General features: G+C 39.2%; 1 protein-coding gene across 1 annotated transcript in view; it reads right to left on the minus strand.

Annotated features, from left to right (window-relative positions):
- The window catches only part of LOC143375479 (uncharacterized), a 210,515-nt gene extending 201,719 nt beyond the window's left edge, over positions 1 to 8,796 (minus strand). The window contains exon 1 of the mRNA XM_076824630.1: positions 8,697 to 8,796. The gene's annotated coding sequence lies outside the window, so the exon portion shown is untranslated. The remainder of the gene's footprint in view (positions 1 to 8,696) is intronic.
- Between the last annotated feature and the right edge of the window lie 11,401 nt (positions 8,797 to 20,197).

A 20,197-nucleotide genomic window follows, 5' to 3' on the forward strand; every position in this document is an offset into this window, starting at 1 on the left:
CCTATTTATCAGATAAGACAGCGGCAGCAAAATTGTAGCATTCAGCAGACCTTCTTTCACCTCCCCCGCCCCCTTGTTTTCCGCTGTCCACACAGGCGCATTTGTTTTGGTCAGCTTCTTCCTTGCAACTGCATTATTAATATCTTTTACAAATGCGAACTACCGTTTTTCATAAAATCCGTTGTTAGTCATTCGTCTGTTGTCACTCAGGTTTGTCTCATCAAACGCGAATTCTATATCAGCGCTAAATTGTGCAGGCGTAATTCTATTTGCAGTTAATTAAAGTATGCCCAGCGTAAGCAATTCGCAGCGACTGGCGCTGCTGCAATTTCGCTTCTTTGGTCACGATACCCTCCATTCTGTGTACGTGCCTCGTCGTACAGACCGTGCAAGCTCGAAAGCTGAATGCCACGGCTACTTGTACAACGTGCTGTACAATCCAGTCGAACGTGTGTCCTGCAGGGTAATCGTTTTGGCTATGAATTACTACGAAAGTGGTAATGGCCTGAACACTGCTCAGGCTTCTGGTAAAGGTGTATTTATAAATTATACAGGTAATCGATAAAAGGGACAACGTGGATAGGGATATAGGAAGTTGTGTCTAGTTGTGGATATCAATTTTATGTGAACCCTGAGTCATGACTTGGTTGATAATTTTTTATGTTTGAACGATAATTTTCATCTTCGTCCTTGAATTTTGCTGATTTCTTTCTCGACGATGCCAGAAAAGTTCGAGTTATTCCTCACAAGTTAATTATATAATAGGAAATGAGGTAATTCGACAGAACGAGGAGATTTTTTCTTCCAATAAAATTTTTACTATGTTTTCCTACGAATACCTCGAAGGTGTGTTGAAATTGAATATTGACACGTGAAACATCTTAAGAGGGGACCCCACCCTGAAGCCACTAACAAAAGACAAAGTTAGGGATTTTTTTTGTTCGTATAGATAAAAATATAAGGCTTAGATTTTTCTATAGTTTTAAAACAACCTTTATTTTCTTAGAAAATTTTTTTTGACTTCCCGGAGGTCTGCAAAAACTAGCCCACACTCTGGGGAATGACTTGATCGTCTGAGAAGGTAATAAAAAACGATATATAAATGTAAATAAAGTTTGAAGAATTGACTTTAATTTTTTACATAAAAATTTGCACTGAAATGTTTGTAAAAAATCGAATCATTAAAATATAAAAAAAATCCCCTATCTTATACTACTTTTTACATTCCTATCTATACTCGAGAAATGCTAATTACATTCTTCTGAAAAGGAGCAGACGCAGCGAAGCATCCTCTTCACGGGAAACGGAAGTGCCAGTTTCCAAACAGTCGTAAACACGTAGAAGAGAGAAAAAAGTAGCCGTTCCCCTTTAAACTATCGCAGCATTTACATAATCATCCGCAACCAATTATCCACCGTGGAGGTAGCGATAGTAGCCCCTGCTGAATAAGCACTTGAACGATTTGCATACGTACGACCTGCTTTAAACGAATTCCCTCCGATGGCTATCCGTCACAGAATCCTAAACCACCGTAGCCATTAAACGCGAAGGTCAGGCAGCCCCCGCTTGACTCTGGCCACGGATTCTCCCCTGTATCGAACCACTTGCTCGAGGGGAGAGAAATCTCGCGACGAAAGGAGGAGAAGGACTAAGAAACAGACGAATAATGCAAGAGGGCTAGAGGCAGCGACGAGGGGGGTGGTCGGGGGTTGCTGGCATCGCAGTTCCAGCAACGGTGGTTGTAAAAAGTAGTAATTCGCGTGGGATCCATAAAAATGTTTATCACCGTCAATAAAAAGGCTCCCAGGTCCTCGCGGGCCTCTAGGTGCTCGCCCTTTCGCCTTCACTGCGCCCGCTGCTTAGCGTACAGCCAAAAAATGAGGAATGTCGAAAAGCAACGGCGAAGGAGGCGAACGGAAATGCTTTAATCTTAACTACCAGCCAGCCGATAAAATCCACCGGTCGTTTGGCCGCTGTTTTAGTTTTAGAAAGGATGTTTAGCCGCCAGATTGCACCCCTCCACCCCCGCCCCCCACTAAACTGTGTGGAACGCTGGCGAAATCGTTTCTAGATGCGTGCACCCCGAGTTCAGGTTTACGAGGCGGAAATATTCGAGGAAATCCTGCGAAGGCAGCTGGATAAAAAAGTGATGAACGAGTTCTGGCCAGTCGGACGTTACGTGGGAAGCGTTTTTGTTTAAAACGTTCCTCGGCCGGCCCCACCACCCACGGCCCCTCGGGGGTTTCGACCGACACTCGACATCGCGCTGCTGGGTTCTGCTGAGAAAGGGATGCCCTGGAGATGTATGTAAAATGGAAATGGAAGACCTGATACTGTGGGAAGGTGTTCTGCGCCGCGGAGTGTATGACCTTTAAAGAACCTTTGTTTATAGAAAACAGCAGCAACCTTGTATGGAAAGTTTCGATGGCGAGTGTTGAATGTGGATACTGGAACAAGTCGGTTTTCTTATATTCAAATGATGCCGGTGTTCAGCCTCGGAGCACTGTTTGTAGTTTCTGTAGGTATTGCTACGTTTGTTTCGTTTGAGGAGAAATAGTGGCTGGTGGAGTTTGTGCTTCGACTACCTTTCCTTTCTTCGATGGGAATATGTAATCAAGTCTCTTCTACTATTTGAGAGAAGTGAGGCATTTAGTTTCGAATACCTAGTTAACGTTCCACCACATTTCTTGCACAGGAAAAATAGTTTACATTTGGAAATGGTGGAATATCATGTTCCCTCGACAACATCCGATAAACCGTACTCCTGTTCTGAGTAAATCACATTCTATACACTGTTATTGCCATTACGCCTGATAAAACAGTGATAGACTCTGCGATAAAGGAGGCATCGTTTCTACGCTAATAAATAAAACCATTATTTACACGGAAGCATTGTGTTTACCTTTTAGTGCGTCACGTACGGCACGACTCGTGCCACGGCAATTTCCCCTTGTTTGTGTGCAGAGTTTTATAGAGCAATTGAAAGCCCTGATGCTGGTGGCACGAATCTATCGAGCACTTTTAAAATCTGCAGTCTAGAAAAGCCAATTTCGAATCTCGGTGTACCATGCGAGGGGCAACGTGACTAACGATAAGTCTCTAACTGTACAATATTTGACACTGTACAGGTGGAGGGTTCTATTATCTTTATCTCTGCTTTATTGCAAGCACTTTCCTATTCGCTAATTGGAAAGTGTACACTTACAAGGAATATTGTTAATATCTCTTTCAAAATTTAGGAGACACTTGGCAATTGAGTAGGAAAGAGATGAGCAGATTTATAAACGAACATCTTGATTGATTTTATGATGTTTTTCACTTTGAATAATTTTATGTAACTGTGACTTGTCTCAGACAATTGAATTTGAATAGTGATGCAGAATAGTGATATAAATTATTGCACTAATATGACATTTGGATAAGGACTGAAGAGTAATAGTTACTAAATATTATTCAAGTTTGTAAAAACCTAAACTCGTTGAAAATTTTTGGAAACGTTAAGTAATTATGTTATCTTTCAATTTCATTCTGAATATTACAGTTTATTGTGGAGCATATTTTGTATCATGCAAGCTAGTAAATACAGAGTTTAATATTTAGATATAGTGGCCAGTCTAACTCATGTCAAGCACTTGCATAGAAGCTCTGCAGATATTAAATTTCTAGTAGAGAATTATCTCAAACATCTGCGGAGCCAAAATTTCAGAAGTTTTGGATACTCGGATGTAGCAACTGCTGCTTCGAGTATTCTGAACGCAATTAACGATTTCCGCAGCAACAGACACTCCAATAAACCAACAAACACCTGTTGAAAATTCAAACCAAATACAAAATTCATGGAATTTGCGCGGTTGAGGAAACGGACATTATACATTGTTCCATTTTCTGTGCTTTATAGAAGAACGCGTTAAGTTAATTAATTCGTCGGCATCCTTTTTACAGCAAACGTATAAAAAGCCTTGCTATATTTATGCTTGCGAAGATCATTAATAATATTTATTCAAACATTTTCCCGAATGAAAAACAATGAGCCGTATTTTTCACGTCAAAGTGGAATAGGTGTGCGCACAGTAAGGAAAAGAGAAACGCGCTGAGAAATGCAATCGTTAATCATTACGTGACTCCAGTTCTGTAGTTTCTTAGCTGTCACAGTAATAAATGATATTTTTCATCGAATGCAACAATTTCATTCACGATTTCAGTTTTTTTTAAAAAATATCTCCCACTCTTAGTGACTCCCTTTTGCATCTAAGCCCATTAGGTACAGGAACCTGCAGTGCTTCAAACTTAAAACTCACAACTGAAAAGCGTTGATGTACAGAGATTCCACTAAATATGCTCTTGCTATTAAAACTTTTGTCATTAGATTGCCATTTAATTCTTTCCTACGTTGCCATTGCAGTGCAGCCAGGCTAATGCTCACTGGTCATCAATTATTCTTCGAGTACTAATGCTAATCGATAGACCAATATTGCCACGGTTCTCCTGCGCTACAGCAAACACTTTCTGTAATTACAATACGATTTGCTGGACGGTTTGCGACTATCAATCGTTAATATAACATCGACGCCGGTTGCATCCTATGATCGCCAAAACTAACCACTCATATAGAGCACATTTCATTAGTATACATGTGTCCCGCGATTAACGTTTACATTCCAGCAACAGTCGATACCTATTAGACGACTGGGCGACATTGCAATAACCGGGGCCAGCGTGTAATTTACCAGTAGTTAACGTTAATGGATAACGCATTCACGTCGACGCAACGTCCAGGGACATCAAACCATGATCACCAGAAGATAATACCCGCCTATTAATCCGCATACACGCATTCAACACATTTTCGCCATTCACTGTGCACCGTCAAAATCCTATTACCTCGAAAAACCTCGTATTCTAATATGAGTAGCTGTGTCAAAAGTAAATTCTAGATATCCCTTTATGAATATCAGCTTATTCTGAATGAGAAATATTTAACGATTCTCTCATTCCATCGATCAATAAATTTTCAGTCAATAACCCATCATGCACGGGTAAATTCAAGGACATAAAATAGTTGACGCATCGATAACATATTAAGTTCTAATTACCGAGCTCTTAGAGCACAAATAATATACTTTAACGCAAAATATGGGAAGCTAGAGATCTTGTGAAAGAATTTAGCAACGGTAAAGAGACAGCGTCGGTGCAATATCGACAGTGTATTTTCGTTATCTGAGTGTAAACGTCTGAAAACAGGGGTTTCTGCAAAGAGAACCGTCAAGGACAGGGATTCTCTCATCGGAGACACCGTTTAAATTGTTTTACGTGCCAAGGAGCTCTCGGCGCAGGAGAAACGGTGAATTTCCATCGAGAAAAGCGATAAGCAAGGTAACTTTTATCCGAGTACACCTCTGTCTAGCTCCCTCCTGTCTAGACTAGTGACCCCCGTATCCGTGCGACTCGCTTTTTAACATAATTTCACGTTTCATTATCTCCCGTAGTTCCAAGTTCCTGCAGGCAGCCCGTGAGGAGTCCTGAATTTTAATACGCCCGTGTACGGCTGCGCTGTCTTTTCTAGCCAGGCAAGGATAAATTTGCGTACAAATGCGAGCACAATCTTCGTACGAGAAGAGGATGGAATTTCACTGTGCAGAGGCGCTTTTCGATGGCCTTCTCCCCTGCCAATCTGATAGATTCTGTTGCATGGGGAATTTTTAAATTATAACGATACCTTTGGATGATATTTTTCAGAGCATTTTGCAGAAAATCTTGTTTAACTATTTACTGTTTTTCTGGCACTGATGGAAAGGAGGAGCGTTAGAGTTGCAATTTGAGAAATTACTGCATTAATGATAACGTAGAAGTTATGATTGAATTAAAAACTGATTCGCACTGAGTTATAAAGAATAATTACGAAATTTCAAATACCGAGTTAATGAGTGATTGGTACTAGAATTGATGATTTACTTCAGAAATTAATTCCTTAGTGTATAGTTTCAACTGTTCGTGATTAAATCAACTCAAAACATTTGTACACGATTTTTAATTTTCACTAATTCTTCTACAGTTTATTCCAACAGCTTCCAAAAATTCATGCAACTCCTGCTTTTTACCAAAATGTATGATTTCACTGGTTGCAGGCAGAACGAAACTTGTTTAGAATTTTTTTTATTGCGAACGTGCTAAAATCGAAAACTGGTGTCAGTGCGAACGTAATGGAAAGTGTCGCTGCTTGACAATAATGCAAGTTACCGGGGTTCATTCTGTTGTGCAGAGTTTAACTCAAATAGTATTCGGGGAACCGGCGCATTCGATATAATTTCATATTTCATTGTCTCCCGAGTTTCAGGCTTCCGCGGCAAGTTTGTATAGAGTCCTGAATTTTAATACACCTGGGCGCAAAGTTTCTATCGCCTTTTCTCCTTGCGGCTTACAAGTTTCCCCGCAGTCACCATTTTCGTGGGGCAAACTGATATTCGGCTAACGTGACGGCCACAGTTGTTTAGTAATTTAGTAATTGTCGTATTCTTTAGAGAAACTAATTTCAACCGCAACATGTAATAACACGTGCACGTAACATTTGAAAATTATTTTCAATTCTAAATGTTATTAGAGAAATCAGACAAATTAAGGGTCTTGAAATTCGTTTCAGAAAATTTAATTGGATGTTTATATTCTTAGGACTGTTGCATAAATGCTTTTACGATGGTTTATGATCTACCTAATTTTTAATGCTGTGATTGTGTATTGTTAATTTCGAAGTATTTGGTAAATTTTTACACCTATCCTCATTAGTCGCTAATAGTCGTAATTTACGATTTAGTATTTAGAACTTATCCACGATAATATTTAGTTCGATTAAGGAAATTCTGTTATAGCTATGAAACTTTTACTTATAACAGCTTTTGCTCATTTTTAGAATGAAGATATTAATAATGTTGATCTTATTTAAAGGCCAATCCGGATTAAAAGTTATTAACGTAGCGATAATTAAGCTTAAGCTCGTTTACCTTGTTACGTCCGAAGAAGCTCCCTTGGAGAGACTACTGCAAGTAGAATCTAAAATTAATTTCATGGTTCACAGTTTTATAATATTCAAACGAGGAACTGCAGTGTCTAGTTTTTCAGAACATGTTCTTGAAAAAATATATTTACGAAAACGTAATTAAACATAGCTTCTTTTCTAACGATCAAATGTTATTTTAGCCTCAAAATAAGAATCATAAAAATTCCTATACCAATGGAATTAAATGCCGATCCATTACCCGAAGCTTTAACATTTAAAATAAACAACACACGTACCAATCTATACGACTCTTAGTCCTGTTCACACAAGTTTTTATTAGGGGAGGCCGGGGCTAAAAGTTCCGATTTCGATAAAACATAAAAAATGACTGGAAAATAATGTAGTTATTCTCTTCACTATTGACTAATTTCTTGTTAAATTTATTATATCTTCTGATTTTAAGCTTGTGTTTAATATATTGTAATAGGTTTCCCATAGAAAGTAATTTATTTGTGGCTGATCGAAGCGGAACTTCTTACCCCTATATGGGGCAAGTTGTTATCGCATTGGGGTAAGTTGTTACTAAGATATAAGAGTTGCCTTTTAATGAAATATTTCATTTTCTAATGAAGTAAAGCAGAATTTTATTAATAATGGTTATTTATGAAGGTTCGGACCAACAAAAATGTATTATCTTTAAAAGAAAACCAAAAGCGACAGTTTTTATTTATCTTTGCGCATAACTTCGATCGAAGTCGTGTCCCTTTCCGGCTTTCATTCATATGTTCGCATCTTAAAGCACAGCGGAAACAATTTATACATTTGCGGCAGGTCTGTGAAGGTAGCACCCCCAAATTCGAATTTTTGAAAAAACTCAACGGCATTCGTTTGTCCATCGTTTGCCCACGTTTGCCCATAAAAATTTTTTTTTGCCCACCCTCCAAAAAAAAGTTATGAACAAAATAAAAAATTTGTCTTCATCACCCATCATGAATGCATTTCAATTTTATAATAGAAGGAAACGAATGTACCCGACCTGGCCACGTTTGTTCACTCTCAGATTTCATTTGCCCACCCTTCAGAATTTAAATGAAAAATAAAAACCGCGAAAAAATGGGTATAGATGAAGCGATCGCGTTAAAGTTCGATTATTCTCGAAAATATTATCAAAATCGTTCTATCAACGGTGCAGTTCGTTAGTTTAGATGTAGAAGAGATTTGCCCATGCATTAATTTCGTATGTCCACCCTTCAAAATCGAATTATTAATGAAGATAGCCAAGAAGTGCGGTACCCGTTGAAGCGATCGCGTTAAAGTTCGATTTTTCTGGAAAATATTATCGAAATCGTTCTTTCAACGATGCAGTCCGTTAGTTTAGACGTAGAAGAGATTTGCCCATGCATTAATTTCGTATGCCCACCCTCCAGAATCGAATTATTAATAAAGATAGTCAAGAAGTGCGGTACCCGTTGAAGCGATCGCGTTAAAGTTCGATTTTTCTGGAAAATATTATCGAAATCGTTCTTTCAACGACGCAGTCCGTTAGTTTAGATATAGAAGAGATTTGCCCATGCATTAATTTCGTATGCCCACCCTCCAGAATCGAATTATTAATAAAGATAGCCAAGAAGTGCGGTGCCCGTTGAACCGAATACCTTTCTGATCGTTTTTTTCCGAATGAATTATCAAAATTGATTGTTCTTACCGTAAAGGTTAAAGGTGTTTGGTGACGTGTTCTCCAAGAAATGTTGCACACACTTCTTTCTCACTTTATTCGAACGACACTTCAAAAATTATTCACAGAAAAAGATACAACCTCACTTGTATATACGGTATGAGGTACTATCCACCATTTTGAATTATCTTTTGCCCACGAGTGACGTCACGTTTGACCGTTATTTTTGCTTCACTATGACTCGTGGCTTCATATACAGCAGGCCGTGTCTATAGGTATATATGGTCTAAGTGCATTTTTCACTAATTACCGCAATGATATCGCACAACGGAAAATAATATAATCTCACAGTTACTTCACGAACCGTAAATGAATGCACGATCTTGCAAGAGTTGTGTCCGAACTCTGTAGACCGACTGACTTTCGAGCGTCGTTGGAAGGAATTCGAGACTATCGCAGATATCTGTTTACGTTTCGACTGTGGCACTCGGCGCTGCGTGTCGTCATCGAACGTGCCGAAACGTAAACAGATGTCTGCGATACCTATATCTATATCTAAACTAACGGCCTGCATCGTTGAAAGAACGATTTCGATAATATTTTCCAGAAAAATCGAACTTTAACGCGATCGCTTCAACGGGTACCGCACTTCTTGGCTATCTTTATTAATAATTCAATTCTGGAGGATGGGCATACGAAATTAATGCATGGGCAAATCTCTTCTACATCTGGACAAACGATATGCATTGTTAAACAAACGATTTCATCGTTTAATTAATTAAAAATCGAACTTATACTTGGTCGTCTCAACGGGTACGGCACTTCTTGACTATCTTTATTAATAATTCGATTCTGGAGGGTGGGCATACGAAATTAATGCATGGGCAAATCTCTTCTACGTCTAAACTAACGGACTGCATCGTTGAAAGAACGGTTTTGATAATATTTTCGAGAATAATCGAACTTTAACGCGATCGCTTCAACGGGTACCGCACTTCTTGACTATCTTTATTAATAATTCGATTCTGAAGCGTGGGCATACGAAATTAATGCATGGGCAAATCTCTTCTACGTGTGAACTAACGGACTGCATCGTTGAAAGAACGATTTCGATAATATTTTCCAGAAAAATCGAACTTTAACGCGATCGCTTCAACGGGTACCGCACTTCTTGACTATCTTTATTAATAATTCGATTCTGGAGGGTGGGCATACGAAATTAATGCATGGGCAAATCTCTTCTACATCTAAACTAACGGACTGCATCGTTGAAAGAACAATTTTGATAATATTTTCCAGAAAAATCGAACTTTAACGCAATCGCTTCAACGGGTACCGCACTTCTTGACTATCTTTATTAATAATTCGATTCTGGAGGGTGGGCATACGAAATTAATGCATGGGCAAATCTCTTCTACATCTAAACTAACGAACTGCATTGTTGAAAGAACGATTTTGATAATATTTTCTAGAAAAATCGAACTTTAACGCGATCGCTTCACCTGTACCCTTCTTTTCGAGGTTTTTATTTTTTATTTAAATTCTGGAGTGTGGGCAAACGAATTTTTTTATGGGCAAACATGGGCATACGATGAACAAATGAATGCCGTTGAGTTTTTTTAAAAAATCGAATTTGGGGGTGCTATCTTCACAGACCTATTTGCGGCGGGGCAAGTTTTTACGGTAACAACTAGCCCCTACCGACACATGTAGCAATTTCAAAGACTATTCTGCTTATACATGTATTCAAACGATAAACACTATTACACCATGTTCTTAAATGTCATTTGATCCATAAGAACGAATCAATCTATAATATCGACGTTAAATAATTGAAATAGACCAAAAAGTAATGATAGAAAAATTTTTACTTATCTGGTACGCGACTAATAGGTCCTTGCTTACAACCATACAATTCGCTGTCGCGGATGCTTTTAAAGTGAACGACAGAGTGGCGTGATCAACTCACACGGAAAAAATAATTTAAAGTACAACGCTCTTTTTATTTTGAAGATAGAGCCGTCGGAACAACTTACCCCCGGAACTTTTAGCCCCGGTCTCCCCTACTCTTAATTTTATTTCATTGAGACTTTAATTTCTTCACACACTTAGTGCTTCTAAATGGTCACTGCGTGCAACTACAAACTCGCAGTGTCAACATAGTTGAGTAAGGAGGGGGAGGGAAAACAGCGGACGAAGCTTCTCATTATTTCTAAAGCCTTACTTCCCTTAAGCTCCGCTGCGAGCTTCATGGCACGTGCCCTCTACAAACACTCCCTGCCTATGATGCAGAAACTTCGCAGTGGCGTCTACAAGTATTGACCGCTTCATTTTCCAAATCTATGGTTAAAAATCGATACACAGCATGAAACGTAAAAAAATACAGACGATTAGTCACACGATTCAAAGTACTAGCAACAAAATGTAGTTTCCAGTGATTCATACTCCTTATGTAGGTATTTAATTTGAAGAAGAAGCTACGTTTCGAAAATTGGCACTCTTTAATTTACAAAGAGCAGAAAATTTCAAATTCTGAGAACTTATGGGGTAAAATTAATTTATCCTCTGTAAGCTGATATCCTAATTGAACAGCTTTTTAAGAAATGTCAAATACTTCGATAAATCCGTGATAAAATTATTAACATGAGTAAGTGCATAGTTTCTGATCAATGTCAAGCCTATTCTACCTAACGAAGAGCTCGAATCACAGACACTAAGTCCCATACACATAATACTCGTGACTTACATTGGCAAATTCTGTATAACACTCAAAGTCGACTACTTTTACAACAATCATGCCCTCGGTAATCGATAAAGTCATCCTATCAACCCCACAAAATACCTTTAAAACGATTTCACAGAAACAAAGAGCTTCACTTGCAAGAACTATCCAGGTCCATTCAACTTGAAGCGTTCCCATCTGTCTCGTTTGTCACGAGGGCACAGAGGAAAAAGCAGTTTCATCTGTACACACCCATGTGTCGACAACGAAATCAATTCGACCCTCTTAATCACATCCCTCGCGCGCCCCTTCCCTCCGAGGGTGAAATACAGTGGCCGTGCGATGTATCGTGATCGCGGACGACGAACATCATTTCTCTCCCGATTCATTGGCAATCTTTCCCCGTAAATCGGCGAACGAAAGTTTCTCGACGCGGACCACGTTCCTTTGACACGTCCGACCAACCGTGGACACCCCGACGAGGGTGTCCATAATGAGGGGTGGAGGACGAAACGAGCACATTTTCTTGAAGCCCAGAGAGCACCGGGCGAGGCGGAGAGTCGAGCGTGGGCATTTATCGCCACGGGTTCGCTGCTACTGTAAATACCTATTTCTTTTGTTTCCCACGGGACCCTCATCAAATTTCTTGTCGCAGAGAGGCTGTTTAACGAGGGACAACCTGTCCCAGGGGATCCACTTGTGTGTCGACGAGCGAGATTACTCCCACCAGCCCGGTGATTCTTGACACGCGAGGTTTTGCAGACACATAATCCGCGATCTGATCCGTTTGTCTCGTTTGGGAGACCCCGTGCTGGCTTCCTGTGCCTTCCATCGTTTCGGAGATTGACGTTAATCGTGTCGAGGACAGGGATAGGAACTGGGTGATTACACACTTCTGTACATGTCACTTTGAATTACAATTGTTGCGTTATTGACGTACGAAGAACAGAGATAATTATAAATGCGAGCTGAAACTGTATACTTGAAGGAGATACGTATACTATGTGGTTTGTTGAATAGGAAGAAAACGAGATTCTTTGCGATCGACTTTTTCGCTACTAACAGGTTTCCAGATTTCTCCCACGAAATCTCTCAGCAGTGCTGTTACCTGGAGATTTAAGGCCTTTCAGGGGAGTGGAAACACGCTCTTATCAAAAAGATCTTTTTAGGGCGATTGTACGGCTGCATAATACGGAAGCCAATAAGTATTGAAACATTTTACGACGCAAGTATCCATCGTGCTCGATACCATCGTGTATTAACATCCATGAATCGATCAGCCATAAAAGGATGAGGATATGAATTTTATGTACCGAAGTGCTTCATTCGGTACTGTTCAGAGTGCAGCGATAACATTTGCGTGGAGAACGAAACTTCATGAAACTTGAGAAGATTTCTAATCAATTTCAACTCTCATAAACTAAAAATAAGCACATAGAATCATAAAATCAAATAAGAATTTGGTTGGCCATTACTAAAAGCATTTTCTCCAAACAGATAAATTTTCCTTAATGCTATGAGCATTCAGTGATGCTATTTGTAAAATTGTAGAGCAAGTTAATGCTGGGTATAATTCGTCTGCGTTTCAGTTCTTCCTTGAATTGAAAGGGCGAAATAAATTCGTCCGGAAGACTTTTCTTGTCTCCCTTCTCCGGTATCCCCCAAATTGAGACTCTACATATTTGATAGCCATGGTAATTGATCTAAACAACGAGTGGAGGGAAACCCGGGGAAAATAATGGAAATGAGAGGAGGACGATCCTAAGTGATCTGAGTTTCCTTCGTTGAGATGCAAGGATAACAATTTGCAAGGGATGAAGCCAATGCTCAGGGGATCCAGTTTATAGTAGAGAGAAAATCGATGTCCTACGGTGTCTCCAGGACTATGACGGTTTCAAGGGTACCGAAGGTCGAATCCCTTTTGCACTAACTATGCTTGTAAAAATTGTTAAGTTTCTTTTAATTTTATATAGAATTTATAACTATTTAGTTCACTGCCAATATCCATTATCTTTTCTATTAAACTTTGCTTCCCTAAGTACACAGCACACCTTCGTTATAAAATTATGAAAATAGAGATGCCTGGCAGGTTAGAAAACAAATACTTCACAAATTTATAAAGAAGAAGCTAAATTGTGATGTAATTTAAAGTGCACTTTTTAATTGGAAATTCTGCCTTGAATTTTGATGCTATTTTTAACCATTATTTTGAGATATTTCTGATTACTGAAACAATGAAGCCTTTGTTAATGCTTCAATGGAATTAATCAATAAATGAACAGTTTCGAGATTGAATAATGAAATTTAATTACTGTAAGTGGGATTTTGAATTTCTCGGAGTTAAATGAAATCGTAGAAAAAGGGAAGCATGTAAAGTACGTAGAATTTCGATACTTTTAACGAATGATAGTTTCTGTATGCTCACACTTTCCGTCGCGTTGAAATGTTAATGTTATTAACCACTTCCAAACGCTTCCAAGCGCGGTAGTTAGCGAAATTTTATTCCCGACCTTTCGCCCCGTTTGAAATACAGTTTTCAACTTTCGCCCCCTCATTTTTTATTCAACGGTGATCCGAGAGCGTAAGGGATAGCGAATAAATTTGCGGAAAAAATTCGCCGCCACGGAATTTCACAGAGAATCCGTGTCAACGAGAATCAAACTATTTCATAGAGATGCACCAATAGTGGCCATAAAAGCGGCGAAAAATCATCCCGGAATTTGTTGCGCGGGATATATTCATTGGCACGCTGACTCGGATTACGATGCACGAATAAAACTCTGCTGGAAAATTGGACCCCCCCATATGCATTCGGTGGAATTATTTTCGGAAATATGTTGCAACATTTTGCGATATTTTATAACATCATACTCGCACCGATATCTGCAACAATTATTTCAAAAGATTCAAAGATAACAACAAAGCTCGAGAGTGGTACATTAAGCACAATTTACAGGATAAAATAATTCAGAGGATATTAAATATTAGTAGCATAGTAATTTCCAGAGTTACAGGTTTAATCGCAAAGAATGACCTGCCCCCATTTATCAACGAAGCAACTCAGGGAGTAGTTATTTATTAATGAAATATTACTTAAAATCCTTTCAATACTTCAACTCTTATTCCTCGTTTATTAAACGATTTCGTATCAAAGAACCAACGAACGTCACTCCATGCGTCGACTGGTTCTACTTTCTGACAATGCACGCGGAGTAATCGGAGCGGGCGCGTTAATAACCATCGTAGTGGTGCCTCAGAGGAGCGTAAACTCCACACGTAGCACGTTGAAAGAAAGTGAACGCTTCGTTGTTCTGAGCCTTCGCTCCACGATGGGGGATGCTTGCTTTAAGTCACACGAAGCGTGCGAGAAGCGGGAATAATTTCTGTCCCCGCGAACAATAAGCTCGAGGGATGTGAAACAGAGGCCCGGAGAATCACGGTGTAAATCATAATAAAGTAACCAGAAACTGAATTCTCCACAGTGCGGATCGGTGGATGGACTCCGGGGCTCCGCAGGGGTTAGTTTAAGGCTTGGCCGAGAGGAAATCGATCGTCTATAGAGTCTCCAGGATAGAGGACACCCCGAGGATCCCCCAGGTTAGCACCCACTGCTGTAATAGTGCTTAACAATGAAATATCATTGTCTAAAACGACCCTAGTCACGACAGCATGAATGGGACTAAATGGACGTTAAACCCGTAGTCGAACGTGGCATTCGAGCAATAATTTAATGCCTCCGCGCAAGACAGGAACGTTGTAATGACAGTGACATCAGAATCTTGGTAATTCCATCAAGGAGTGCTGAGAACGGTTCACGAATCTTAACTAAAACCTCTGTCGAAAGAATTTTCAAAGTTCCATTTGAAGGGAACCAAAACTTTCTGAAGTTACTGCCCGACACTCCATGATTTCTTTTCCATTGTTCCAAATGTAATTCTGACACCACCATGTTCTACAAATTTAATTCAACCTTTAACAAAACCTCAGCATGGTAACATTTACTATTTTTCGAAGTGCACTTATATTTCTGATTTCCTATTTAATTTCTTAAATTACTCCCCATGATGTTTCTCAAGTCCTCAAATTTCACACCCCTTTGAAGGGCGTGGAGTAAAATTTCCAGTGAATAAAATGTCCCATGTAAAGATCGCATGATTTATATTCATCGAAGCCCCAGCGAAACGAAGATCTCCCATTGTCGATCAGTACTTGAAGTAATTTCGAAGCGTAATCGAGATCGTGAGCGGCCGGTGTGCCATGAAAGGCGCTAGACACTGCGGAGGATCGATATGCCCATATTCCATCAGTATTCGAAAGGAATTTCACTGGTCGTATCGGTGGTATCGAACACGAGACTCGCCCTGGCAATAGCTCCAGAGGTCGAAACATTCCCGAAGGAGTCCTAACGCAGTATATTCGTAGGGGCGTATATCAGGGCCATACGTATGCTGGCACGCAAACGCGTGCACACTTAGGTGGCTTGGAACCGAATGCATCCAGACACGTTATACGCCAGGACAAGTCGAATTGTACAGTGCTATGCAAGGGTGGTGCCTATGAAGGATGATTCATGGGCTGCACAAGAATTCTTGGTTGTGAATTAATGGTTAAGGGCGTACTTTAGTGTAACTTTCCGTTTTTCAACGCCATCTTCGGGAATTTATTTAGTAAAAACTATAAGTGTATAGTATCTGGCGTTTTGCCTGCATATTATGGTATGTTTGAAGTAATACTCGGAATTTTTTTTAACTTTTTTATCGCACATGTACATAGATATAGTCGGTAACGCAAACTTCTTCAACAAAATTCTTTTCCGACGGGCATTGGTGTGGGAACTGTTCTAGTAATCCAAAATGGAAAGACCAGGGACCAGAAATAACAGAATTTTTTTTAATTTTTTCGAAAAAAATCATTGGGAAAATGTTAATTTTTCAACCGTAGAATATCTGGAATGCGAATAAAATTTTATGGTATATATATACCATATAAAAACACCAAAAGAGTATATATATATATATACCATAAAGGAATCGAAGAATTGATGAAAGGAATGATTAGGAATAGAATCAATTAACTGAATCATTATATTGGAAAAAACAATATGTAATAAATATATATTTTTGGCGTAAGTTTTTTACTTTTTTGAAGTTTTACCATAAAATCTGAAGAAGCAAAAATATTAATTCTTATGCCATAACTTTTAAAATTTAGGTTATAACAGTTAGGGTCCCTGGGAAAAACAAAGGTTTATTTTCTTTATTATGTTTTTCGCCAAGGTCGGAACCTCGGACGAGTTTCCCTTTGTATATATGCTCCAAGGGAAGTGGTGGAAATATGACTAGTTTCTTGGAAATTTTTTAGCCAGCGCGTTATGCTGTTGATATATTATTGTAGAGGTTGCGTACTAACTTTATGCGAAGTCTGAGACAAATCGGTGACTTGAACCGCATGCACTACCCCTTTCAGGTGTCATGGTACGCGACAACGTAGTTGGTTGTAACTACTGAAAGAGTGCCATAGGAAGTATTTACAGTTCTAGTTGCCGAGATTATTGAATATAGTTTTGAGAATAATAATACGTCTTCGTAGCACTACATCCGACGAGCAGTCAAAAGATGTATGTTAAATTGACTATTAATTCTTACTTTCTGATTGCATTTTTTATTTCAAAGAAACAGATAGCAGAAGAAAGTAAAATTTGCTCAAATTAATTGCAAGTACGTAAATGGAAGATATATAAATCAGCAGGTTAATTGGTTGATAAAGAAGGAACAGCATGGTATTTGCTGAGACAGATTGCTGAAAATAGAGGAAAAGTAAGAATGCTTGTAGGAGCAAAAGGTCATAGAGATAGATAAATTATTAAATAGACTCAGTGGAAGTGGAAAAATGAATGAGAATTGAAATGGATGAAGAGTGCAATACAGATAAATGTAGGTACGTTTCTGATAAGGAAGATGCATATAGAAAGTAATAAAATTCAAGAAAGTGGGTTAAATTGATACAGAGTGCCATAAATAAGTTTGTAACTTCAGTTAGCCTTTCGGGACACCTGAGTGATGTTGTAAAATAAAACGTACTCGAAGTCTAAATTGCAGGCACCTTCCTGCTGCATCACTTACTGTTATGCTTCTTTTCGAGCAGAATTAACAGAAAATAGAGAAAAAAACTAATACAAATATCAACTGCACCTATACTGCAAACAAATAACTTTGTAAATAAGGAACCATATTTTGAAAGCAAAGGAAGAAAGAAAAATGGAAGAAAGTACACGAAGAGTAATAAACTAATGCACAAAAATGAGCCATCAAGCGAGGTGTCAAAAAAATATGGAAACTGATATCAAGTTTAAGTTTTAGGAACTTTTCAGATAACTATAGTTGTCTATTACTGAAAAATATTTATAACAACGGTGTCCTGGAAGCTTGCCTTAAATCATATTCAATTATAGTCTTGCTCATTTCATTTGAATGAAATTAAAAATTTGAGAAATGGACTCTGAGTTGTTGACAAATACCCAGACTACAGTATGTGCTACAAGGGATGAGAATGAAAGAACAAAGTGCCCAATTTCATGTGCCTGCTCCAAGGGCATCATATTTGTAGAATGCTGTACACGAAATCTCCAGAGGGGATGGTGTGCCACCTACAGGTAGATCTAACATGGCTACTTGCATAATTCACCAGACGACACGCAAGAGATATTGGGGATGGGTCTCATGCTTGGCCAGAAACGAGAGTTACTCAGGAATCCTGGGCATTTTTATGGGGCTCCTCTCCTAGAGAGGTTGGAGGAGGGACATATGGGGTTGCAGCTTCCAAGGAAAGGGAAAATGGTGAAGCAAGTTTGAAGATTCCTTGAAATTGTGTCCTTAGTGAAACTACTATTTTCTACAGTAATTTTAGGTTGTTGCACAGGCTTCTACAAAACCGGCCACTACCAATGTTGTTCACAGAATACGAAGAAAATCAGTTGGAAGAATTGTGACTTAAATTTGAAAGATATACATACTTGGCTCTACCACTAATCTATTAACTTCAAGTAAAATTCAGTCAAGTCTCTTAGGCTATATCTGAATTCCTTATTTGCAATAGAAAATTTTTAATTAAATTTTAGAAAAAAAATCCTCTGAAATCAAACAAATCGCTATGAATCCTTCCTTCGACAACTAATTATAAATTATCTATCAAATAAGAATTTCCAGAAACAGAATCTGAGGAAGAGAATCTCTGTTTCTAATTCCAGGAAAAATGTCACTACCTCTTCCGTCCTCCCTCCTTCTCTGAAAGCTTCTTTAGTGAGCACTCCATTTGAAAGTAACGAAACACAGGAGCTACGACGTATCAGTTTAAAACAGGCAAAGTAACCCTTCTCGCTGGAAATCCCCGCAATTTTTACAAGGCTCCCGACGATTCTGCAAGAAAAATAACAAGCTGAAAGATACACGTCCGCCTCTCGCGGCGCTGTCTGCGGTTCCCAGACAATTTCACGTATTCCGCGAGATTTATTCAGTGGGTCCAGGTAGGCTCCACGGGCCAGGTGGAATCTGGAATATGAAAAATAAGAATAGAAACGGAGAGACGTTTTAAATAAGGATAGACAGTCTCCCTTATGGCTATCCTTCGACTCCATTGTGCCGGCCAGCTTTGACCACTGAAAACGGTTTCCATATTATTTCCCCCCCGTTTCTCACCTTTTCCACGGATTTACCTTCACGTCTGCAAACTTTCTGAAGTCATTCCACTGTCTGTTCGAAGCTGGCCCGGCGAGAATTTTATGCGAAAACTTTCCACGGCGGAACTTCCCCTGCTGACCATTGTCAAAAAGTACCGAGTCGATCCCCAGCTAGGTAAAAGCCAAAAGGAATTCCGACTTGCGATTACGATCAGGTTGCACGAATTTACGTTACAATTAAGGCTAAGTTTAGAATCCTACATCACTTGATTCCACTGATAAAATTTAGAACTTGTTTCTTTTAAACACAAATCGAAGATAGTGGAGGAAATGTGGAATAAATTAAAATTCATTATGTAATCATTATTTTGTTGTAATAATGATTTCATTTTCCACTTTCCATTTTCACAATTTGTCTTTAAAAGAGGAAAGTTTGGTGGATAAACGTTCAAGTCAAAAGATTATATACCTAATAGATCCTCATATAATTATTTATCTATTTCTTTATTTCGGATCAATTTTTTAAAACACAACTGGAGTGATAATATTACAAGACCACTGCGGCAAAGAGCATACCGAACTTCATAGAACTTCTCAGAATAATTTGTAACGCCGTTTATTGCCCACTTCGACATTTACCTGCAGTGTTATACAAAAGTCTAGCTCGCTTTTCTCTGCACTTGTAATTTATCGAAGGAGGACCAAGATCCACCAAGTGCATCAGAATTTCACACGAACGAGAGTACGTTTGATCGACTGACCGCTTCAGGAAATTCCAAGATAAAAGCCCGAGAGCAATATCTTTACAAGCGTCGAAATCTTTATAAAAGTGCCTGAGGACGCTAGGAATGGTTCTCCGATATCTACTGTGGGAGGGGGTGCGCGTGTGTGCACCCGGATTCATCCCCAGGGATTTTCCCGCCCCTCCACGGAGTAATTTTCACGAGACTATTCTTCGGTCGCGGGTGAGTTCGAGCACGGTGGGCTGTCGCGAAGGAGAAGGGGAAAAAAGGAGGGGAAGGAAGAGAGAGAGGGAGAGAATTCGACGGTGATTTAAGGGAAACGGAAGCGCGACCGACCTTTCGCGCCCACGGAGAAAGACGGAACGAAGGGAGGCTTCCTTTGTTCGAATCG

The sequence above is a fragment of the Andrena cerasifolii genome, chromosome 12 (assembly GCF_050908995.1).
Source record: "Andrena cerasifolii isolate SP2316 chromosome 12, iyAndCera1_principal, whole genome shotgun sequence".
Lineage (NCBI taxonomy): Eukaryota > Metazoa > Arthropoda > Insecta > Hymenoptera > Andrenidae > Andrena > Andrena cerasifolii.